The sequence below is a fragment of the Ostrea edulis genome, chromosome 2, assembly GCF_947568905.1.
Source record: "Ostrea edulis chromosome 2, xbOstEdul1.1, whole genome shotgun sequence".
Classification (NCBI taxonomy): domain Eukaryota; kingdom Metazoa; phylum Mollusca; class Bivalvia; order Ostreida; family Ostreidae; genus Ostrea; species Ostrea edulis.
Genome location: NC_079165.1, coordinates 107,650,716 through 107,676,792, shown reverse-complemented (window position 1 = coordinate 107,676,792; position 26,077 = coordinate 107,650,716). Strand labels below are relative to the sequence as shown.

Here is a 26,077-nt window from a genome sequence, read left to right as displayed (position 1 = left end):
GTGGTTATTACATCTGAAAACATAGTTTTAAAAATCGATTGATAAGTAAATCAAAGTTCATTCATTTGTGTATTGTTTGATGTGAATCCCACTCTTAGTTTTTAGTTCCGTTAAAAATAATAATGCAGCTTTCATTCGAACGATATTTCAATAGTTTAGATTTAACATGTATACCTATGTACATAGAAATACTGGAACTGGCCGAATTTTCACCAGGAAGACTTATTTACCTGCACACGTGTTTAAACTGGTTTATATAAATATATACATGCAGATCCCTCTACGTGAATCTGGAACCAAATGCCTAACATGAGAGAATAAACTGCCGAACTAACTACTGCTTCCTGTTTTGGTTTCAATGCTTCTTTATTTTTAGGTAAGAATGAGGACAAGGAGAGCCATTGTAAAGGACGTCTAAACAAACAAAAAATGTGCATCAAGGACAGATAATCGGATCCATCTTATTCAAGAAAAGAATGAAAACCGAATTGCAAACAATAAATGTGAACTTTTGTATTGAAAATGTTTATATAGAAGTCTGTTGATTCTGTAACTAGATTGTTACCATTTTATCTTGCTGTAAATCGGTAGGGAGGGATACACATTAATACTTGTTTGTTAATGCTTATATAGAAGTCTGTTTATTGTGTAACCCCACAGTAAGGTCTAGATCCGCCACTGACTGGAACAAATACATTTTTATCTTGCTGTAAATCAGTAGGAAGGAATATTAAAATGAAGGCTAGACTTGTTAGCTGAGGCGATCTTTCTTTTACTTTATTAGTAGTATTAGTGCCCTATTGTATTGTGGGGTGTGTAGTTGTTTGGACACATTCCACTATCATATCATCTAAGTAGTACAGTCTTTAATGTAACTGGTCTTGTAGAAGATGGCTATCAATTTTTTTTTTAAATATTGAATATAGCGATACAGGACATAAAGAAAGATGGTTAGAATTGACTACCTTCATGAAAGGTGAAGATAAAGAACACTGATCAATCTCATAACTCCTACAAGCAATACAAAATAGATAGTTGGGCAAACACGGACCCCTGGACACACCAGTGAATAGTCCAAACAACTATGCAACTCAAAATAGAATATAATGCCCCTAATACCACTAATAAAGTCAAAGAAAGATCGCCTGAGTGAATATATATAGTGAACACTCATTGTCTACTGTAGGGAGATGAGCAATGAAGAACATGGGACATTTCCTATGTTAAATCACACATTTATCAAACAAAGTGACCAATTTAATCTTTGATTTAACAATGAACGAACCTAAGCTATTCAGCGTATTACGCTCATGGTTCATATCTGATAAATGGATGGGGTGACTTTTGTAATCATAGTGTCATTTTGAAGAGTCTATCAAACAAAGATAATCCGACATATGAATTTACTAAAGTTTACCTACAGTTTGATTTATTTCACCCTCGATTTTACATTGAAGCTTATGAAAAGAGCGTGTCCTATTAAAACATTTCTAAAAGAAATTGCATTTTCATACAAATAACCTCGTCAAAAATTACAGAAACTTTCTTATATAACAACAAAAATGATTATTTACCGCAGATAAATTTAGAACAATAGATTTCTTTTAATTTTCATCAAGGGTGAATAACTCTTCCAAAACGTTTCAAGATCAAAAAGATTAGCTTCTAATCGTAAATTTGCCTCACATTTGACTATGTTATTGAACGTAAATGTTAGTGACAAATTGACAACTCATCTTTAACATAAACGGGACGATTTCAGCTTCTCCATCGTCAATCCTCTATATTCATGTAGAAATATTTCATTATCACCTGTATATGGCTATTTCTCTCAATTGATTCGACCCGCAAGAGTCTGTAGTTCTGTGTGTGATTCAATTTTCAAATCGAGACAAGCTAACTACAAATAAGTCAATGCTACAAGGGTCTAAATAGTCTCGTTTGAAGTCAGCATTTCATAGATTATATGGTTGTTATAATGATCTTATTTGCAAATACAACCTGTCGTAATGTCGAATGCAATCTGACGTGTTTCATACCAATTGTTATGCTGTTCTTTACAAACAGATTTTCACCACGGAATACTCCGTTTACCTGATCAAGATGTAGGGCTTATGGTGGGTGTGACCGGTTGACAGGGGATGCTTACTCCTCCTAGGCACCTGATGCCAACTCTGGTGTGTCCAGGGGTTTGCATTTGCCTTCCTCGTAATTTTGCATTCTTTATGGGAGTGATGAAATTGATCACTCTTCGTTCTTGTCACTTTTCCTTTACTAGTCCTGTGAATATTTTATTTTCATCCTTTTTTCAACAATAAACATGTATAATTATATAATACGAAATGCAAAATGTTGTTATCAGAGGAAATTCAAGCTGAGATCCTTAATTTATGTCAATATCATATCACAACTGCTTCAACTATTCTATTTCCTTTTCATTGCAAACAATACATGAACATGAAATATTGGTGCCCTCCCTATCTTGTTATGCGCCATTCCGGATTTTACAACCATTCCTTTTTTCGCAGCGCCATTCTGGTTATTAAACGCCAAAATATAATCAATAATTAAATCAAGTTTATTCACATCTCATTGTAAAATCTGAATTGCATAAGATTTTTCTGTACCCTGATTTAAAACGAAACATTAACTTTTATCTCGATATCATTTTAAAAGGTTAAACTTATGCATAACTTAGTACCTTGAATATAGATATATTGAAAGAAATCTATTTTGGGCCCTGAAGATCATTATATATAGACATAATGGAACTGACCGACTTCAGACCAGGAAGATTTATCTGAATAATAAAACTGGTTTATATAGATATATTTATATATGCATATCCCTGTACGTGTATTTGGTACCAAATGCCTAACAAACGAGAATAAACTGCCGAACTAACTATTGCTTCCTTCTTTTATCTAAATGACTTTTTATTTTTAGGTAAGAATGAGGACAATGAGCCAATAAAAATGTGAAGATAACAAACTCATAACTCATAGCATAATGTAGGACATTCCAAACACACACAAACTATGAATCAATGACAACAACTGAATGAGATTCTTTGATTCACACACTTATTAAACAGATTGTTAAAAAATCAAACTTTGTGTAAAATGTACATCATTCTACCGTCCATATAAAACCATAGCTAGATATGATTTTTTGACAATGAATATTTTTCGTATACTCGTATATGAATCTAATTTAAATGTCACGAGAGAGAGAGAGAGAGAGAGAGAATAAACTATTATAGATAGAATCACAGAAAACGCTGATTAAAATTATTTGCAGTTTTGTCAGATAATGGTAAAACTTAAAAAGTTAATAATCCTGGTACGAAGGGTAGGAAAAGTAGACTAACGCACAGTTCTGCAACATGTGAAAGATTACGAACAAGTATCAGCTCATAAATCCTACAAAATACCAAAATTGAAAGTAGGGCAAACACGAACACCTGGAAACTCCAGAGGTGGGATCAGGTGCTTAGGATGTGCAAACATTTATTGTTAACTGGTCACACTCGCCATGTGCCCTATGTCTTGATCTGGTAAACGTAGTAATCCATAGTGAGAATGATGAATGCTATGAAACACATCAGAGAGTAATTTACCTAAAGCAGGTTGTTTTGGCAAACCAGATCATTATAACGACCATAGAATTTGCAAGATGCTGACTTTAAACGAAACAGTTTAAGCCCCTGTAACATCAACGTATTCATCAGTAGCCTGGTCATACACAGAACAAGCTTTAGCGTACCGAATCAGTTGAGAGATATAAACACCATATGCAGATGATAATTGAATATTGCTACATCAATATGGGAAGTTGATGATGGAGAAGCTGAAATCATCCCGTTTGGCTTTTGAGTTGTTAGTTTCCTGTTAATATCTATTTTCAATACAATATCTAAATACCATGCAGATATGGATGATCGGTGGTGTCTTTTATTCGGAGATCACTGAAATATATCGAATCGACATATAAATGAAAATGAATTTTGTTAGTGAAAATAAATCATCGTTGATATATCTAAATGTCGAAGGTCACAATAATGAAGTTTTTCAATAAATTCTGCTTCATAAGAAGGTTAAGTCAGAGGGTGATCTAATTTTTAGAACAATTGTTGTATCCTTTTAATTGTATGAAAGGTGAAGATAACAAACAGTGATCAATCTCAGAACTCCCACAAAGAATTACGAAATAATGATCGCGTTTTCGTGTATGTTGAAGAATAACCTCCGAGGTCGAGAAATGTTGTTTTGAAATATAAAAACCGAGGCAGTTGTATGTATCCTGCAACATACACGAAAACAAGAACCTTATTTCTATTCTACTACGGCCCAAAATATACCCGATTTTTTCCTATATAGCTACGAATTGGGTCATAATGACGTCATGGCAGTTTTCGAAACGACCTTCATTGTTTTTGCTAATGCAAAATGTGAAATGGTGGACGTATTCTAAATCTAATTTGAAAAAAATATTTCAAGTCTTTACTTTGATATCAAAAGATTATATCAATTGCTTTAGATACAATTCAAGACAAACTTGTATGTGCAGCGCCATGTTTAGACGCCATGTTTACACGTGTAACGCTCTCGGAATGCAGACGATTCGTTTATTCTGAATAATAAATCTTCTTCAGTCATTTATAAATTTATTTTTTTAACATATATTGATTTGATTTTTATGATTAAAAAATTGAATTATCAATCATCGATTTTTTTGTTGCATTAGCAAACCTTAAAGTGCAAGCGAGATGGGTATCAATTTTATCATAATCAGTTAATATGTATGAAAGTATATCGTAAAATAATGACCGCGGAATTCCTTTGCTCTTTGCAATAACCGTGGTAGACTTCAAAATAAAGCGTTGGGAAAACACGAACCCCTTGACATACCAGAGGTGGGATCAGGTGCCTATAAAGAGTAAGCATTCTCTGTCGGCCAGTCTCACCCGCCGTAAGCCGATTGTTTTGATCATGTAAACGGAGTAATCCATAGTCAAAATCAATGTGCCAAGAACGGCCTTTGACTCAATAATATCAATAATGTGTGTTCAAACCAAACACGTAAGTGTGGTGGCAGATCTCGTTAAGTTTTACGGGATTGAAACAACCACTCCCCATTATTTCAAACTGTTTATCGATTTATTTTTGATTTTGACATGGGGATGCCCAACCCTGGTGTTTTTTTTTTGGACCAAAAAGATATCATTTTAGATATTAACGCACTTAGCAAACTTTGTAGATCCACCACTGGTTTTTTTTTTCGCTGTCAGAAACAAAACTGAAAGTAGACAACAATTATTCTACAAAAATTTGAAGAACCACTTTTGTTACCAAGTCAAACTATCTAATTATATATCGGTGTAAAACAAGCTTTTGTGAACTTCAAGATGTGGCTATTTCTGTACTTCTTTGTGTCAAGGAAAAAACAATGTCACGAATATCGTATTTAAAAACAAAGTGTGTTTTTATACCGGCGAGATGATTCTTTTGCCTAACTCCAAATGCGATTTTGCCTAACCCAATTTTCTTCCTGCCTGGATATGAGACATTTTGAAGACCGAACCCGTCTTAATTGCAGATTTGTAAGATGTGTTCCTATTCATCACCCATTTCTCGTCCTGCCACTATAAAATTGCCGATATGTTTTAGTAATTATGCATATTCCAAATGAAAGTTTAGAAACAAAATCACACTTCATAATTTCTGGGGCTGAAATTCCAGATTCATAGGTTATCTCTGGGCTTATTGTGATCCTGAAAGTATGGACGTTTGAATAAAGAGTAAATCACTTAATCAAATCGATAATTACATGTATCCTGAAGAATTCTCAAATTTTTGCACCATTCTCTGATTGCATTGCTATATCTTACTTATGTTCAACTTTATTTACAGAGATTTTTGTTTGTTTACTCAAAAGCTTCTACACAAGAAGAAAATTTTCTTGAATTGGACTTCAGTTCGATAGTTAGATACATCAACGTTTTGTTTATCAACAATATTCACTTTCATTCAATTGTCGATTCAATATACCCCAAAGGGATGCCGCGGTCATTATTCTACTATATACCTTCATATGTATTAACTGATTATGAGAAAATTGATATACATCTTGCTTGCACTTCAAGATTTGCTAATGCAACAATAAAGTAGATGACTGATAATTAAATTTTATAATCATAAAAATCAATCAATATATGTTGTAAAACAAATTCATAAACGACTGAAGAACATTTGTCATTCAGTATAAAACAATTGTCTGCATTCCGAGAGCGATACACATGTAAACATGGCGATGCACTGACAAGTTTTTCATGCACTGTATTCAAAGCAATCGATAAAATCCGTTAACATCAAACATAAGACTAGAAATTTTTTTCTCAAAATAGATTTAGAATATCCCTACCATCTCAACTTATTTGTCAGTAAATAACAAAGTATGTCGTTTCGGAAACTATCATGACATCACAGTGACCTAATCCGTAGCTATATATGCTAACAATCAGTGGTATATTTCTGAGCCGTAGTAGAATAAAAATAAAGTTCTTTTTTCTGTATGTTGCAGGATAACCCCTTTGATCTCGAAATGTTGTTTGAAACATAAAGGTCTCGGCTATCATGTTTCAAAACAACATGTCTCGACCTTGGAGGTTATCCCGCAACACAAAACAAAAACCCGATCAGTATTTCTTACATTTTTCAATATCACCTGCATATGGTGTTTATGTATCTCTGATTCGCTACGCAAGGGTATGGTCTGCGCGTTATCAATTTTTAAACTGAGGCAAACAACTGCGAAATATTAAAATTGATGTACATGGGTTTCAACAGTCACATATAAAGGCAGATTAAGCAAAGTATATAGTCGTTTTAATGACCTAATTTGCAAATGCAACCTGTCATCGAGTCGAATACTGTCTGTCGTGTTTTATACACGTTGTACTGATTTTGTCTACGGATTACTCCGTTTACCTGATCAAGAAATATGGTTCACTGCGGGTGTTAACAATCAACAGGGAATGCTTACTCCTCCTAAGGACCTGATCCCACCTTTAGTGTATCCAGGGACCCGTGTGTGCTCTACTTTCAATTTTGTATGCTTTGTGGTATTTTTAAGATTGATCACTGTTCGTTATCTTTACTTTTGCATTAATCACTGGGTTTTTTTTATATTCATTTTTCATCCTTAAATAATACATCGCGTCCCTGTTCTCTCAACGTGAATATATTTCTTACTGAATGAAAGCAATCTCTAGATGATTCTAATTTTTGTAAATTGGTCCTTGAGAAAAAAAATTTCCAAAGATTGTTTCTATTTATATTTCTATCTAATTCTAAACTGATATTTCGAACCAAATGTGGATATTTGAATATAGATATACGCGCCGTAGCCCTTGTTGTTTGTGAGAGGAATTTGGAATATATCTTCCGATATATCCCAATGTTATATTTAAGTTAAGCACTGGTCTATGTACATGTAATACTTGAAACTCTGGCCCACAGAGTTATGATTGAAAAATAACCTTGAATAAAAAGCTTTCTTGCTCCCATTCGGTCAAAAAGCTGTCGCTATTTTAAGGGGCATATTTAAGATCTGATCCAACATTTTTCAATTTTCATTTTCAAATTGACTAGTAATAAACATGAAAAATAGCTAAAAGAATAGTCATAACATGCGGATAAATAATTATTAGATTGAGAGGGAATATTTTTTTTTTTAGAAAAACTGTAATTAATTCAATTGAAGAGAGCAATAATTCAATTACTGTGCGTATTAATTTAATGGATGCGCGCATTGATTGGATTATTGCTCTCTTAAATTGAATTGTAGCGCGCATCAACTCAATTGTTGTTATCATCAATTCATTTGAAGAGAGCAACAATTCAATCAATTAATTCAGAATTGCAGATATATTTAATTATTTGAAGAGATCTTTAATTGAAATGTTGCGCGCATCAAATGAATTGATGATATCTTCAAAGTATTAAAGATTCATCAATTTTTGAATTTATGTTCATTTGGCGATCCATAGTCTACATTTTGGGAAGTGTTGAATGTCTTTTTGATTGTATCACAATGAAATATGTTTGACATCAAACTTATTGGTTATGGGGCGGATCTAAAGGAGTTTTAACAGTTTCAACAACCTCCTATTTCAACTAAATATGGTGGGTTGTTTGGTGTTTTTTTTTACATTTTGAGAGTCTACAATTCCCTTTCCTGAACGTGAAAAGGATCATCTTGGATCGCAATCCCCTTCCAAATTTCGTGCATCCACAACTGTCTGTGTGTGGGTTTTGTTTTGCTTTTTTTTTTTACAATGTCAAAAAAGTAATAATACCGAAAGTGGACTAAAGCTATTTTACAAGAACGGTCAAGGGCCACTAGGATTTCACCACTGTAACCAAGGCAAACAATTTTCTTATACATCGGGCTCTGTAAACTAATTTTGTAACTATTTACTTCCTTGTGTAAAGAAAAAAAAATCAACGCCATAAATAGCTTATCTCTAAGCAAACAACACATAAGCGGGTGTGTTTTTATACCGGCGAGATGATTATTTTGCCGAACTCCAAAAACGATTTTGCCTAACCTAATTTTCTTCCTGCATGGTCTTTTTTAAAAGATCGAGCCCGTCTTAATTACAATTTAGAAAAAATTGCTCCTATTTGCCATTCGTCTCTCATCCACTTAAATGTTTTATTATTTAGATGTTATAGTATTTAAGTGTACAAAACAAAGACGAACAAAAACAAAATCACACCAAATACATTCTTAGCATGATATTTGAGATTGATGGGTTATTTCTCGAAAAAAAAATAAGATGAATCTGAGATTTTGAAAAATTAAATTCCATGCAGTCAAATTGATTCCATTTACATATATGAACATAAATTTAGTATACATTTTCATTTTAAATAATTTTTAAGGTAACTCCACCCTCATGTGTCTTATCAATATTAATGGTTGAAAGAGGAAAAACTGTATTAATTTCTACTCAATATAGCTTAAGTCAACGAAATTACACACGTTGCCACAATTTTAAGACAAACAAAAACAGAGGTACAAGTCAACATCAGAAAAGCACATATTTTCGTAAAACGGAACAATAAAAAAAATAGATAAAAACTTGTTCGAATGACAAATTGTTGATGTCAACAGTTTAATAAAACTGCTGATATATAGATATGTATACATTAATCGTGGATATTAGGGAAAGCATGTATATTATTGACAGTTTATACCAATTCTGAATATTAGACTGCAATCTTATTTCATTAATGCGCACATTACTAGTAATTGATTTGAAGGTTGAAAGAGTTTTAATTCATTTAGAGGAATTCTTACTTAAACATATCAAACATCATTAAAGCTTAGGTGAAATAGATGCTGTGGCCTTCAACTCGACATTTATAAATATCGACGACGTCTTATCTATTAGCAATTATCATTTTCATTCATATGTGAACATGAGATAAAAGACACCACAGAGTCCTCCACATCTTTTTCATACTTAGATATTTTATTGACCATCGAGATATAGATTGGTCACTGTTCGTTATCTTCATCTTTCCATCTCAATGTACTTAAAGTTTATGTATATACTAAGACTTTCTAAAATTTACACTAAACTAGAAACAAATCTTAGTGTCTCAAATATTATGTAATGATTATCAAATGAGGAAGTAAACACAGTTTTAAGTGTTTATGTGTCATGAATAGAATTTCAACTTCCTCATCTATTGTCTACAAATTGTAACAAAATGTATTCCCCGGTCTTATTTGCCAAACTCGAGTCTGTAAAAAAATTTTTCCACAAAAGTAAATCCTAGGGATCGAATAGGTGGTTTTGTCCCATGATGCTTTGTACTACGTTGTGTAAAGGATCATGGGATAAGACTATTATACATGTATATGATAAATCATATGGAAATTCGATTATTACAGCCTTGTCGAAATTTTAAACGCTTTTTTTAAAAAAAAAAATATTCAATTACAATTAACAAAAACACTACTGCTATACTTTAGTACTTTATTAGACAAAGTATAATTCCTAATACAATGGAGCGGTTTTTTTTATATACATGCACATGTACATATGTTTCTATACAATTATTTTAGAATCTCAAACACTTATAATTTTGATTTAGCACAAAAAAGTTTGGTAAATATACACGATAATTTGATGTATCAATGTGTGTATGTGTAAACGATCAACAAGATTATTTTTTCAGTTTAATCATCCTATACCGAACCCATGTAGTTCTACTAAAACAGGAAATACTTAATTATAACCACTTTTTCAAGTACATGATCAGATACGTACAAGACTGAAATTGTGTAGTTGCTGCCTAACTCGTCTTTTCTTCCTACACAAACTTGTGGATGAAATGCCGAACTACAGCGTTTCCTTTTATGTTGACTGAGTCAGTACCTTCCGATTGTTTTAGAGATAACAACATGTAAAATCCATCTACTCAAGAAATGCTTGTTGTGGCAATTTATTGATGTGTTTAGAAAAATAAAACTTGCATTATTGTTTTTATCATGAAATGAAGAATACATAATTTCATTACAGCACTCAACTCTCATGTAGATTTGGGAATGACTTGAAAAGAAAAAAAAAAGTGGCATCTTCAATTAAGTAGTATACTGGCAATCTATAACCGCAAATCAATAGGCATGCATGCACGCGCGAATTAGAACATATATTTACTATTTTCAGATATGACCGTTTTTCGACAAATTGCATAAATTCAATTATCACGTAATGGGTCATCTTATATCAAAAATGTTTAAAGATCTTTTCCCCAGCTTCTATTGGTAAATAGTAAAATGTTATCAATACAGTTAGGTCTAATTTCCTTTCATCTTCATTGATATATTTCACAAAACTTCTCTGCGCGCTTACATGAGGAAAAAACAACAACATAATAACACCATTATAGAAGTATGTATAGTACCAAAAAAAAAAAAATTGTCAGTTTATTGATAATATTTGATGTAAAAATTCTTTATCAATCTATTATCTTGTAATAAGGTGATTTCTTCTCGCGAGTAATAAGATATTTTTTTCATTATACTAATCGTCTCGGTTGTCGTACATTGTTAGCAAGCTAATCTAGAGATACGCATACTTTTTTATTGTTAGCTAGCTAATCCAGAGATAGAGTACCTTTATATTGTTAGCTAGCTAATCTAGAGATACATGTACTTTTTTATTGTTAGCTAGCTAATCTAGAGATACATGTACTTTTTTATTGTTAGCTACCTAATCTAGAGATACATGTACTTTTTTATTGTTAACTACCTAATCCAGAGTTACATGTACTTTTTTATTGTTAGCTAGCTAATCCAGAGATAGAGTACTTTTTTATTGTTAGCTAGCTAATCCAGAGATAGAGTACTTTTTTATTGTTAGCTAGCTAATCTACAGATACATGTACTTTTTTATTGTTAGCTAGCTAATCTAGATATACGTGTACTTTTTTATTGTTAGCTACCTAATCTAGAGATACATGTACTTTTTTATTGTTAACTACCTAATCCAGAGTTACATGTACTTTTTTATTGTTAGCTAGCTAATCTAGAGATACGCATACTTTTTTATTGTTAACTAGCTAATCTAGAGATACGCATACTTTTTTATTGTTAGCTAGCTAATCTAGAGATACGCATACTTTTTTATTGTTAACTAGCTAATCTAGAGATACATGTACTTTTTTATTGTTAACTACCTAATCCAGAGATAGAGTACTTTTTTATCGTTAGCTAGCTAATCTAGAGATACGCATACTTTTTTATTGTTAACTAGCTAATCTAGAGATACATGTACTTTTTTATTGTTAACTACCTAATCCAGAGATAGAGTACTTTTTTATTGTTAGCTAGCTAATCCAGAGATAGAGTACTTTTTTATTGTTAGCTAGCTAATCTAGAGATACATGTACTTTTTTATTGTTAACTACCTAATCCAGAGATAGAGTACTTTTTTATTGTTAGCTAGCTAATCCAGATATAGAGTACTTTTTTATTGTTAGCTACCTAATCTAGAGATACATGTACTTTTTTATTGTTAACTAGCTAATCCAGAGATACATTTACTTTTTTATTGTTAGCTAGCTAATCTAGAGATACGCATACTTTTTTATTGTTAGCTAGCTAATCCAGAGATATATGTACTTTTTTATTGTTAGCTAGCTAATCTAGAGAAACGTGTACTTTTTTATTGTTAGCTAGCTAATCCAGAGATACGTGTACTTTTTTATTGTTAGCTAGCTAATCTAGAGATACGTGTACTTTTTTATTGTTAGCTAGCTAATCCAGAGATACATGTACTTTTTTATTGTTAGCTAGCTAATCTAGAGATACGCATACATTTTTATTGTTAGCTAGCTAATCTAGAGAAACGCATACTTTTTTATTGTTAGCTAGCTAATCCAGAGATAGAGTATTTTTTTTATTGTTAACTAGCTAATCTAGAGATACGTGTACCTTTTTATTGTTAGCTAGCTAATCCAGAGATACGTGTACTTTTTTATTGCTAGCTAGCTAATCCAGAGATACGCATACTTTTTTATTGTTAGCTACCTAATCTAGAGATACGCATACTTTTTTATTGTTAGCTAGCTAATCCAGAGATACCTGTACTTTTTTATTGTTAGCTACCTAATCTAGAGATACATGTACTTTTTTATTGTTAACTAGCTAATCTAGAGATACATGTACTTTTTTATTGTTAGCTAGCTAATCCAGAGATAGAGTACTTTTTTATTGTTAGCTAGCTAATCCAGAGATAGAGTACTTTTTTATTGTTAGCTAGCTAATCCAGAGATACATGTACTTTTTTATTGTTAACTAGCTAATCTAGAGATACATGTACTTTTTTATTGTTAACTAGCTAATCCAGAGATAGAGTACTTTTTTATTGTTAACTAGCTAATCCAAAGATAGAGTACTTTTTTATTGTTAGCTAGCTAATCTAGAGATACGCATACTTTTTTATTGTTAACTAGCTAATCTAGAGATACATGTACTTTTTTATTGTTAACTAGCTAATCCAGAGATAGAGTACTTTTTTATTGTTAACTAGCTAATCCAAAGATAGAGTACTTTTTTATTGTTAGCTAGCTAATCTAGAGATACGCATACTTTTTTATTGTTAACTAGCTAATCTAGAGATACGTGTACTTTTTTATTGTTAGCTAGCTAATCCAGAGATAGAGTACTTTTTTATTGTTAGCTAGCTAATCTAGAGATACGCATACTTTTTTATTGTTAGCTAGCTAATCCAGAGATAGAGTACTTTTTTATTGTTAGCTACCTAATCTAGAGATACGCATACTTTTTTATTGTTAGCTAGCTAATCCAGAGATAGAGTACTTTTTTATTGTTAGCTAGCTAATCTAGAGATACATGTACTTTTTTATTGTTAACTAGCTAATCCAGAGATAGAGTACTTTTTTTATTGTTAGCTAGCTAATCCAGAGATACGCATACTTTTTTATCGTTAGCTAGCTAATCCAGAGATACGCATACTTTTTTATCGTTAGCTAGCTAATCCAGAGATAGAGTACTTTTTTATTGTTAGCTAGCTAATCCAGAGATACGCATACTGTTTTATTGTTAGCTAGCTAATCCAGAGATACGCATACTTTTTTTATCGTTAGCTAGCTAATCCAGAGATAGAGTACTTTTTTATTGTTAGCTAGCTAATCCAGAGATACGTGTACTTTTTTATTGTTAGCTAGCTAATCCAGAGATACGTGTACCTTTTTATTGTTAGCTAGCTAATCCATAGATACATGTACTTTTTTATTGTTAGCTAGCTAATCCAGAGATACGCATACTTTTTTATTGTTAGCTAGCTAATCTAGAGATAGAGTACTTTTTTATTGTTAGCTAGCTAATCCAGAGATACGTGTACCTTTTTATTGTTAGCTAGCTAATCCAGAGATACGTGTAGCTTTTTATTGTTAGCTAGCTAATCCAGAGATAGAGTACTTTTTTATTGTTAGCTAGCTAATCCAGAGATACGTGTACTTTTTTATCGTTAGCTAGCTAATCCAGAGATAGAGTACTTTTTTATTGTTAGCTAGCTAATCCAGAGATACGCATACTGTTTTATTGTTAGCTAGCTAATCCAGAGATACGCATACTTTTTTTATCGTTAGCTAGCTAATCCAGAGATAGAGTACTTTTTTATTGTTAGCTAGCTAATCCAGAGATACGTGTACTTTTTTATTGTTAGCTAGCTAATCCAGAGATACGTGTACCTTTTTATTGTTAGCTAGCTAATCCATAGATACATGTACTTTTTTATTGTTAGCTAGCTAATCCAGAGATATGCATACTTTTTTATTGTTAGCTAGCTAATCTAGAGATAGAGTACTTTTTTATTGTTAGCTAGCTAATCCAGAGATACGTGTACTTTTTTATTGTTAGCTAGCTAATCCAGAGATACGTATACTTTTTTATTGTTAGCTACCTAATCTAGAGATACATGTACTTTTTTATTGTTAGCTAGCTAATCCAGAGATACGTCTACCTTTTTATTGTTAGCTAGCTAATCTAGAGATACGCATACTTTTTTATTGTTAGCTACCTAATCTAGAGATACATGTACTTTTTTATTGTTAGCTAGCTAATCCAGAGATACGTGTACCTTTTTATTGTTAGCTACCTAATCTAGAGATAGAGTACTTTTTTATTGTTAGCTAGCTAATCCAGAGATACATGTACTTTTTTATTGTTAGCTAGCTAATCTAGAGATACATGTACTTTTTTATTGTTAGCTAGTTAATCTAGAGATACATGTACTTTTTTATTGTTAGCTAGCTAATCTAGAGATACGCATACTTTTTTATTGTTAGCTAGCTAATCCAGAGATAGAGTACTTTTTTTATTGTTAACTAGCTAATCTAGAGATACGTGTACCTTTTTATTGTTAGCTAGCTAATCCAGAGATACGTGTACTTTTTTATTGCTAGCTACCTAATCTAGAGATACGCATACTTTTTTATTGTTAGCTAGCTAATCCAGAGATACGCATACTTTTTTATTGTTAGCTACCTAATCTAGGGATACGCATACTTTTTTATTGTTAGCTAGCTAATCCAGAGATATGTGTACTTTTTTATTGTTAGCTACCTAATCTAGAGATACATGTACTTTTTTATTGTTAACTAGCTAATCTAGAGATACATGTACTTTTTTATTGTTAGCTAGCTAATCCAGAGATACATGTACTTTTTTATTGTTAGCTAGCTAATCCAGAGATAGAGTACTTTTTTTATTGTTAGCTAGCTAATCCAGAGATACATGTACTTTTTTATTGTTAACTAGCTAATCCAGAGATAGAGTACTTTTTTATTGTTAGCTAGCTAATCTAGAGATACGCATACTTTTTTATTGTTAACTAGCTAATCTAGAGATACGTGTACTTTTTTATTGTTAGCTAGCTAATCCAGAGATAGAGTACTTTTTTATTGTTAGTTAGCTAATCTAGAGATACGCATACTTTTTTATTGTTAGCTAGCTAATCCAGAGATAGAGTACTTTTTTATTGTTAGCTACCTAATCTAGAGATACGCATACTTTTTTATTGTTAGCTAGCTAATCCAGAGATAGAGTACTTTTTTATTGTTAGCTAGCTAATCTAGAGATACATGTACTTTTTTATTGTTAGCTAGCTAATCTAGAGATACATGTACTTTTTTATTGTTAGCTAGCTAATCTAGAGATACGTGTACTTTTTTATTGTTAGCTAGCTAATCTAGAGATACGCATACTTTTTTATTGTTAGCTAGCTAATCCAGAGATAGAGTAGTTTTTTATTGTTAGCTAGCTAATCCAGAGATAGAGTACTTTTTTATTGTTAGCTAGCTAATCCAGAGAAACGTGTACTTTTTTATTGTTAGCTAGCTAATCCAGAGATAGAGTACTTTTTATTGTTAGCTAGCTAATCTAGAGATACATGTACTTTTTTATTGTTAGCTAGCTAATCCAGAGATAGAGTACTTTTTTTATTGTTAGCTAGCTAATCCAGAGATACGCATACTTTTTTATCGTTAGTTAGCTAATCCAGAGATAGAGTACTTTTTTATTGTTAGGTAGCTAATCTAGAGATACATGTACCTTTTTATTGTTAGCTAGCTAATCCAGAGATACGCATACTTTTTTATCGTTAGCTAGCTAATCCAGAGATACGCATACTTTTTTATTGTTAGCTAGCTAATCTAGAGATACATGTACCTTTTTATTGTTAGCTAGCTAATCCAGAGATACGCATACTTTTTTATTGTTAGCTAGCTAATCTAGAGATACATGTACTTTTTTATTGTTAGCTAGCTAATCCAGAGATACGCATATTTTTTTATTGTTAACTAGCTAATCCAGAGATACATGTACTTTTTCATTGTTAACTAGCTAATCCAGAGTTACATGTACTTTTTTATTGTTAACTAGCTAATCCAGAGTTACATGTACTTTTTTATCGTTAGCTAGCTAATCCAGAGATAGAGTACTTTTTTATTGTTAGCTAGCTAATCCAGAGATACACATACTGTTTTATTGTTAGCTAGCTAATCCAGAGATACGCATACTTTTTTATCGTTAGCTAGCTAATCCAGAGATAGAGTACTTTTTTATTGTTAGCTAGCTAATCCAGAGATACGTGTACTTTTTTATTGTTAGCTAGCTAATCTAGACATACATGTACTTTTTTATTGTTAGCTAGCTAATCCAGAGATACGTGTACCTTTTTATTGTTAGCTAGCTAATCCAGAGATACGTGTACTTTTTTATTGTTAGCTAGCTAATCTAGAGATAGAGTACTTTTTTATTGTTAACTAGCTAATCTAGAGATAGAGTACTTTTTTATTGTTAGCTAGCTAATCCAGAGATACATGTACTTTTTTATTGTTAGCTAGCTAATCTAGAGAAACGTGTACTTTTTTATTGTTAGCTACCTAATCCAGAGATAGAGTACTTTTTTATTGTTAGCTAGCTAATCTAGAGATACATGTACTTTTTTATTGTTAGCTAGCTAATCTAGAGAAACGTGTACTTTTTTATTGTTAGCTACCTAATCCAGAGATAGAGTACTTTTTTATTGTTAGCTAGCTAATCCAGAGATAGAGTACTTTTTTATTGTTAGCTACCTAATCTAGAGATACATGTACTTTTTTATTGTTAGCTACCTAATCTAGAGATACGCATACTTTTTTATTGTTAGCTAGCTAATCTAGAGATAGAGTACTTTTTTATTGTTAGCTAGCTAATCCAGAGATACGTGTACCTTTTTATTGTTAGCTACCTAATCCAGAGATACGCATACTTTTTTATTGTTAGCTAGCTAATCCAGAGATAGAGTACTTTTTTATTGTTAACTAGCTAATCTAGAGAAACGTGTACTTTTTTATTGTTAGCTACCTAATCCAGAGATAGAGTACTTTTTTATTGTTAGCTAGCTAATCTAGAGATACATGTACTTTTTTATTGTTAGCTAGCTAATCTAGAGAAACGTGTACTTTTTTATTGTTAGCTACCTAATCCAGAGATAGAGTACTTTTTTATTGTTAGCTAGATAATCCAGAGATAGAGTACTTTTTTATTGTTAGCTACCTAATCTAGAGATACATGTACTTTTTTATTGTTAGCTACCTAATCTAGAGATACGCATACTTTTTTATTGTTAGCTAGCTAATCTAGAGATAGAGTACTTTTTATTGTTAGCTAGCTAATCCAGAGATACGTGTACCTTTTTATTGTTAGCTAGCTAATCCAGAGATACGTGTACTTTTTTATTGTTAGCTAGCTAATCCAGAGATAGAGTACTTTTTTATTGTTAACTAGCTAATCTAGAGAAACGTGTACTTTTTTATTGTTAGCTACCTAATCCAGAGATAGAGTACTTTTTTATTGTTAGCTAGCTAATCTAGAGATACATGTACTTTTTTATTGTTAGCTAGCTAATCTAGAGAAACGTGTACTTTTTTATTGTTAGCTACCTAATCCAGAGATAGAGTACTTTTTTATTGTTAGCTAGCTAATCCAGAGATAGAGTACTTTTTTATTGTTAGCTAGCTAATCCAGAGATAGAGTACTTTTTTATTGTTAGCTACCTAATCTAGAGATACATGTACTTTTTTATTGTTAGCTACCTAATCTAGAGATACGCATACTTTTTTATTGTTAGCTAGCTAATCTAGAGATAGAGTACTTTTTTATTGTTAGCTAGCTAATCCAGAGATACGTGTACCTTTTTATTGTTAGCTAGCTAATCCAGAGATACGCATACTTTTTTATTGTTAGCTAGCTAATCCAGAGATAGAGTACTTTTTTATTGTTAGCTAGCTAATCCAGAGATACGCATACTTTTTTATTGTTAGCTAGCTAATCTAGAGATACATGTACTTTTTTATTGTTAGCTAGCTAATCCAGAGATAGAGTACTTTTTTATTGTTAGCTAGCTAATCCAGAGATACGCATACTTTTTTATTGTTAACTAGCTAATCCAGAGATACATGTACTTTTTTATTGTTAGCTAGCTAATCCAGAGATAAATGCTCTTTTTTATTGTTAACTAGGTAATCCAGAGATACGCATACTTTTTTATTGTTAGCTAGCTAATACAGAGATACATGTACTTTTTTATTGTTAGCTAGCTAATCCAGAGATACATGTACTTTTTTATTGTTAGCTAGGTAATCTAGAGATACATGTACTTTTTTATTGTTAGCTAGCTAATCCAGAGAAACGCGTGTTTTACTGAAATATTCACCAAGTTTTAAGACATCAAAAGAGGATAGTTATTTTCCTTAATATTTATCATCCTAAAAGAAATCAGGAATATTTTTGTTTTGTTTTGTGCTTGGAGCGATCTGCCCTTGGATAATAGTATAAAATAATACAATATGCCAATGGGCCGTATAACTCAATAATAAGTTATATTAGAAGTGTTGATGATGTAGTGAGAGAATCATTGATTCAAACTGTGAGAACTGTACGTCGTCAGTTTTTATCAACTAAAGAGATATTCCTTTCTTCTACATCAAAAAATTATGCCCTGGAAAAACCAGAGTTTATCAAAAACCTTGATCTTGGTCAAATTATAATTATAGAAGTATTTTCAAACGTTACACTACACACTTTGGTAATACACAACTTAAACGCCAAATATAAGAGTTTTGCAAAGTTATGACTATTTTCAGTAATGACCTTGGCTAAATGACCTTAATACGGGTAATGGTACAATGTCTCATCATAAGACCTCAGGGATCACAATTCAAACTTTATTATAATACATATATTAGATTATACTCTCGTCTCTACCGACAAATGCTGGCATGGCGCAGACATTTGTTTGCTATGGTGACAACACATTCCCTCTACACGATGCTCTCAATAATTATTAATCCTTTGATTCTTATTAGCAGTGGTCTCTTGAATTGAAAAATGTAAATGATAAAAGCAGCAATAAATGACGAAATCTTTTGATTTATTGAATTACTTTTATAGGGAGAACTTAATTTTTTTCCCAAATTCCTTAAAATCTGCGTCATTTCATTCATATCACCTTATCAAAAATGACAGAAAATAGTAAAAATGACTACATAGGAGACATATATCAAACCCTATAAAATCTGTAAAATCCAGGAGCCTCAAGGCGCCCCCTCCCCCCCCCCCCCCCCAACCCACTGCCTCATAAAGTTGCGCCCCCTCTAACCGCAATTCCTGGATCCGTCCCTAATTAGTATTATTATTACTATGCCAAATTGTAGTGCTTTATTAGATGTTGTTGAGGTGTTTTTCCTCTGTATTACACAGCGCAATAAGCAATAGTGTGAAATAAACCACCTCTACACTTCATGTTTTCATGTTTAGAGAAATCGTACCTGTCTTTCATGCTGAAGTCGGAAATGTCTGCAAATGGTGATTCTTCTTCGATGCTGAAAAGTCGTGTGTTTGCTATATTTGGGGGAAAAATGCCAGAATTTATTGTTATATTGGCGATGATCTAGTCCCAATGAAAGATGAATGTAATCACATTTCATTTTGACTACGGATAACTCCGTTTACCAGATCAAGATGTAGGGCTCACGGCGGGTGTGACCGGTCGACAGGGGAATCTTACTCCTCCTAGGCACCTGATCCCACCTCTGGTGTGTCCAGGGGTCCGTAGTTTCCCACCTCTCTATTTTGTATTACTTGTAGGAGTTATGAGATTGATCACTGTTCGTTATCTTCACCTTTCATTCAATACATGTACCACGATCCTAATGAAAGTATGATCAAATATTGCACTTGCCTCGACCTTGTACGGATGGAAAATCTGCATGAGTTCAAGTCTCAGGACCATCAAGTTTTCAACAGATTCTATCAAAAAATTATCAAAGACAATCAATCAACACTATCAGATACCTATTTTACTCTTATCACGATATTACTGGGGGTGGGGTGTTAGGTAAGCGATCGATAGTCGAGTACACGTTGCTGAGATTCAACGTGATACACTCTAGTCAGTAAAATTCCATAGCATTGCCTGATATCTGCTGTTGTACATGTGCTTATCTTAAAATTAGCGAGATGGCGTTGAATTTGAACTCTTTTTATCACTTTTTGACCTTTTTACACTTTTGAAAAATTCAACATTTAGTTCTTTCAAGTATACCATTGTTAGAATTAATATGAACAAGTCTTTACAGCAAATGTGCTATGAAATAAAGTAAAATGGCATTTTAACAACAAACTTGATGCAAAAATTTTCATAATCTCTATTTGCATCAGTTGTGACTTTTTCATGTAGAACATAAATATATTGTTAAGCATGTTTCTGTATTTCTGTCAGGAAATCACCATCATTATATCATAAATTCTAAAATTAAAAAGGAAGGATGGGATCGATATTGAAATTAGCGAGGTAGAGACATGGAAGTGCAATTCATGCAATTCAAATTTCCAACTTACCTAGACTTCTCTTAATAAACCCTTCTCCAAATTGTAGAGGCTTTTTACTTACTTGTTCATACTTATTCTCCCGAACTACTGGTATCATTCTTCTTTATGCTTTGTCTGTGATGATAAAGAAATCGTAAATAGAAAGCACGACGAAAGAGAAAATAGTATTGCAATTTCCACCCCTTTCTTTCAAATAACATTTCGCTGCAAATATAGTCCCTTCCAAATTTTCCATATATTGCATTAAAGCTAAATTTTTGGATGTAAAATCATGCAATGGGGAGTACATAATTTATCAATGATGTTAAAATTTAATTTTCTCAAGCACTAAAATCTATACGAACTGTGCAAGTTGTTGCGCATACCTCACGTGCGTCAAGCAAACTAAAGCGATCGATGAAATTCTCATTTGTTTTCACTGAGAAAAATACTTCAGCTCACTGTACCATTCCTGAATATTCTCTATATGAAAGTAGTACGATAAAACTGTCTATTGTCTTGAAAATGCACTACTCCCCATTTAAGGACTTCTCCCTGCAAAACCAGTGTTACTCCCTGGGACTACTTCCTCATGAATATTCATTATTATTTTTAACCAATCTAAATCCTCGGTCAGCAGAGCGTTTCAAGAATCTGAAATCTGTGGCGTGGTGTTAATAGCAGACGTCAGAAACGATGGCAGAAGGGACGATTGGTATTATTAAAATAATGTCTGATAAACAATTATATTTAAAGTACTTCGGTATAATGAAACCGTTAGGGAAATAGCAAAGAACTGTGTAGGATAACAGTTTCCCTGGACCCTGTAAAATTCATAAAGCTTTAAAGATGGATTTAATCTTCTTTTATTTCATAAAGGAGATCATTGTTCAATACGATTTCACAGAATTTGTGTCTGATATTTAGTCATTTGAAGTACACAGCATGTAAAGTGGTGTAATTTCTCAATTTTAATCAAATCTAGCTAAAACGCTCAATTATGTGAACGTCTCTCTTTCAAAACCATAGAGCGCAGCCTGGACAAACAAACCTTTTCTATCAAAAATGATGATTAATATGAAAATAGCGGCAAAACGTCACAACCATGTTTGTGATATCGTCATTTCGATTGTACGTCATTTTGATCAAATTGAGAATAATATTTAAATTACATTGGAATTTTTGCACAAAATACATTTAATGCTAAAACAAACGCACGAATGTCAATTTTGGCGAGCCAATAGATCCCCTATCATATATCGACCTTTCTAATCCTTTATTTAAAAAATGGTATTTCTATTGGCGGCTTCTCCGCCTCGGGAAATAGCTTTTTCATTTGTCTTAGAGGGACCATAAATTTGCTATTTCCTTATACCCATTCTGTAAATGTATACTGTACTACAATCGGACAAGGCAGTTTATTCCTAGCCTGCAATCCCTTAAGTTATACACCCATACTGGTTACAACAACAGCATTTCCCCAGCTAGTGCATTGATAGGGAGATTGTATCGATAAATGCAGAACTAGAGGGATTTAATTCTTATAAATGACTGATCAATTTTGCCATACATTCACGTGACAATATGCATAATCTGTATGAAATATAGAATATTTTTTTCTATTTAGTCCAACCTGCATTTTCAGATGGCAAGATGTTTGTCCAGGAAATCCTGACAACCAGATGACCTTCTTCAGACACAGAATACAATGTGAAAATTACTTGGCGCCTTACAAAGTTAAAATAAGCGGATTTTTTAAAAGAGTTATTCTATATTGATTTCTGCATTTTTTTATTATCTTTTTTTCCTTCAATTAAACAAGTATCAATTTTTTGAAAGATGAAAGGTATGGCCAAGCGAAATCCAACTCTTCCTATACATCCCTGCTGTAAAGTATACCAGACATTCGATAGATATGTTTCATAATAAACGTAAGAAAGGTGCTATTTTTGGAAAATTCTTATCAACAAGCCGTTCAACAAAATGTCCAACTTTATATTATCTTTTCACTCATATAGCTTCTAGTTTAAATCAGTCACAAGTATTTACGAATATTAAAGACACACAGTCCTTTCTAGAAACACTGCTCCTTATTCCCTTACCTTATGTCGTACCTCCTAACCGTATGGTTTCCAAAATAAAATGTCCTGTAAACAAACAGATAAAAGTCTATTTATAGCAATGCAAGCGGAACGCATGGCTACACCGCACAAATATAGATCTGGATTTTTTTTTCTTTCAAGATTTCGACAGTTTCATGGTGGAAATGGACCGGCTAGAATTTGGAAATTTACATCGACTTTTTATCAGATCTTCATATTAATGCACACGAAACCTTGCAAAACTATAGACAATCACACCATTGCTCATATTACTAATCTATTCACTCTGTAGCAAAAATTAAAAAATGCGAGTAGTTGACCTTCAACAAAGACTTATTTTGCAAAACCATAACTAAAATTTGATCTTAAGAGTTATGTGGACTTGATGAGGAGGAGGATAATTCCTCTCTCTCTATAAAAGAGTTGATTTTTACTAAGTTCCAAAATGCCTCATCGAATTTTCAGCATCCTACCTGTAACTAGCCATGCAACAGTTTTCTTCGTCGAGTACGTCTTTTCAATAATTTATTGTTGTACATCATTACGTTAATTTTGTAACCATTCTAAAATCGAATCACAGGCGCCTCTGTTCCAACACCATGTATTGCTGACTATGTTACTAAAGCAAACTGATTGCTTTATCCGTTAGAGGGAACCACTTATTTCAAAACGAGTTCATCCACTTGTGCTATTTGTTGATTGTGGTAAGCGTATATGATCTTCTGGTATTCGTTTTTTTTCTCCTGTTTATAAAGTATGTGAAAGGTTACATATCTAAAACTGCTGTTTAAGCTATTACTAGCATTATACCGTTTCAATGTTACTAAAGTAAAGCCAAATGTCATGTAAAGTCAGAATTCACTCTTATTGCTATTCAGTACTTTCAGTACTTTGATTATCCCATTGTATAATCTACAAAGTCTCATACTTTTTTGAAACTCCCGAAATTAACATCTTTATAAACTATTTAGAATCAAAAACGAAAATTTGGGGGTTAGTGGTGAAGTTAGCGAGATGGAGGGCTACAGGTACTTCTCAAGTGATGCTTTTTATGAAGCATTCTTAAGACCTTTCAAAACATTCACCGTTTAATTATACTATTTACCCTTCTTCTAACTGTGAGAAAAAATACTTGTCGGTTAGTACCTAATCACTAGATTCTTAGAATCAGTCTTAACGGTCTATATTTTGCTTATGATGAAAAAAGAAATAGCAAATAGAAAGTACTATGAAAGAGAAAAATGCATTAGAAAATATACATTTTTTTCACTCATTTAGAGACGTCACCAGCTGTAACTAAAATTTTTACCTATTCATGATCAGGACCGTAGTAGGGCGGGTTCTTTGTCATGTCATAACCAACTCTAACACGGGACCACTCATCTTGAAGTCATATCCGAAAGACCCGTGACTTAGACTTTGGTAATGTCGAAGGGACAGTTATTGGATGTGTTAAATGCCTTGGGTTTCCCGTCGGGGTTATTCAAATATCCATTTCCACCGTCATTTCCACCGTCATTTCCTTTATACTCCTATGGGCGTCCTTCACTTAGTTGCGCATATATCTTTACACTAAACTTTGAACACCTTTTGTTGGCCCCCATCTTAAACCCAGGGACTATGATTTGAAAAAATTTTTACCAACACTTTATATAAGTTTTAAAGAAACTATTGGTACTTGAAAAGGCTTAAAAATGACTCTATCCCATTTCCTAGTTGTCTTCATTTGAATAGGGATATGCCCTTCAGCCAAGAACAAACTTCCATATGCAAGAGATATTTCGGTACGTTTCGCTGAAAATGTCCCTGTGCATGCATTACCTGACCATGATATAGTACGCAAATCGTCGTAAATAAATTCTACAAGCATACCTGACATTTTGGTTATTGTTTTTTCCACCAAAATAAAATGCCTCCGCCTTATTGGTACTTGGTTATGCAAACCTTTGCCTTTATTACAGCTCGTAATCGTGTGGGAATCTATTGTTACAGTTTTTCAATTATCTCCGAATCGATAGAGGTCAAGATTTCCTTCACAACATGATGGTCTTGGCGATTTTTGATTTCATCCAGGAGGTGTTCCGGTCGAATCTTGTTTGTTCTCCATACATGCATTTTTCATAATACTAATAAAAATTGAATGTCTGGGCCAGGTGAGTGTGGGAATATTGTTCGTTGTTTTCCATTCAACTGTCTGTCTAGGTTATTGCACTGGATTGAATTTTATCCTCCTGAAATATCCAGGGACTTGTAGGGAACTCCTTTTTGAGAAGGGGCCACAAATGATCATCTGGGACCGAAATATATTTTTATAGTTTATATATTTTTTCTTTGACTTCGGTCAAAGTTCCAAAACCATTAAAAATATCCGATATGGCGAAGCGGGGCGAATGGCTGGCTGCTGTTCATTACAAGACAGGAAGGTTGAAATCTTTCTGCAGGCTTTCTCCAGACATAAATTATTTTGCCCTTGCCCTAAAACACCTTCATCTCATCGCTAAATTTCACCAGACTCCAAATTTCATTCACCGTCCACCCTGTTTTCTTAAAAGATAGGCATAGCATACATCTACTTCCTTTGTGTTTTGATTCTGGAAAACGTGTAAATGCCGGAATCGGCGACAGTTAACGCTTCGCCCGACGTTTCGCCTCATTGGATTTGTATAACAGACTAGTCACTTCCACAACTTTAGCATTCATATGTCTGTATCTGTCAGAAGGAAATCAACACTTATTGGATGAACATGTTTATGGAGCGCCAAATTAACATAAACTCAAATAATTGAAGATATCTTCAATTATTTGAAGATATCATCAATTCTATTATTGCTCTCTTTAATTGAATTAATGCGCGCGTTTTCTCCCTGTACTGCAACAGTGAAGACCTGTCGATTGTTTTAACCTCATCAATGGCATTAGTGACAGATAGCGGCTTGTAACCTCGTTTGCATAAATGAGACTTAATTTGTTGACCCTGTCGTTCATAGGATTTCTAGAATGCGGCTTCAATCTGTCTG

At 32.8% G+C, this 26,077-nt stretch overlaps 1 long non-coding RNA gene across 5 annotated transcripts in view; it reads right to left on the bottom strand.

Annotated features, from left to right (window-relative positions):
• The window catches only part of LOC125678390 (uncharacterized), a 46,332-nt gene extending 20,529 nt beyond the window's left edge, over window positions 1–25,803 (bottom strand). For 4 of the 5 annotated variants that reach the window (XR_008800403.1, XR_008800400.1, XR_008800401.1 and 1 more), the window contains exons 1-6: window positions 24,933–25,803; window positions 23,534–23,803; window positions 23,061–23,105; window positions 21,041–21,093; window positions 20,101–20,397; window positions 19,917–19,989 (exon numbers count right to left, since the gene is read on the bottom strand). This is a non-coding gene — a long non-coding RNA (uncharacterized LOC125678390). Of the gene's footprint in view, window positions 1–2,094; window positions 2,281–19,916; window positions 19,990–20,100; window positions 20,398–21,040; window positions 21,094–23,060; window positions 23,106–23,533; window positions 23,804–24,932 lie in introns of all 5 variants that reach the window. The other variant, XR_008800402.1, reaches the window with a different exon arrangement.
• Window positions 25,804–26,077: the final 274 nt, after the last annotated feature.